The 634-nt window shown below is 53.6% G+C and overlaps 1 protein-coding gene across 1 annotated transcript in view; it reads right to left on the reverse strand.

Annotated features, from left to right (window-relative positions):
- The window catches only part of CAPN2 (calpain 2), a 57,136-nt gene that overhangs the window by 8,012 nt on the left and 48,490 nt on the right, over positions 1–634 (reverse strand). The window lies entirely within an intron of this gene.

Here is a 634-nt window from a genome sequence, read left to right on the forward strand (position 1 = left end):
CCTTGGCGCTGCGTGAAGCACGGAGCAGCAGACGTGTAACAGGTGTCTGCTCTGGCTGAGCCCGCGAGGTGCATTAGAGCTGGGGCAGGGAGGGGTCTGTGGGTGTGCATTCCTAACAAGCCCCCAGGATACGCTGCTGCTGCCCCCCTCAGGCCGCACAAGGAGCACAGCCACAGCCCAAGTTTCTGATGGTGTTTCAATGCACAGTGTGCTCCAGGCAGAGTTCGTTCGCCACTGCTCTGCTGTAGAGAATATAAAGAATAAATTCTCCATTCTACCCATGTTTGTGGTCTTTTGACTCAGTTCTCTATACCCTTCCTCGCACCCAGCATGCCTTCGTCTCCCTTTAAAACCCAGATCTGGCTTCCTGCAAAGCTGGTTGGGACCGGCTGTCTCCAAGAACTGGCCCAGCACTTTTTCTGTGGCCCTTGATGCCAGGGCTCCTCATAAGTGGTGCGGGTACCTCTGTTCACTTACACATATTGTGTAACTGGGGGACAAGCCCCATTATTTAAGACCAAGACTGACATTGTACGTTCTTGGGTGGGTGGGTGTGTGTGTGTGTGTGTGTGTGTGTGTGTGTGTGTGTGTGTGTGTGTGTGTGTGTGTGTGTGTGTGTGTGTGTGTGTGTGTG

This window comes from Lipotes vexillifer, unplaced genomic scaffold (genome assembly GCF_000442215.2).
Source record: "Lipotes vexillifer unplaced genomic scaffold, Lipotes_vexillifer_v1.1 scaffold634, whole genome shotgun sequence".
NCBI lineage: Eukaryota > Metazoa > Chordata > Mammalia > Artiodactyla > Lipotidae > Lipotes > Lipotes vexillifer.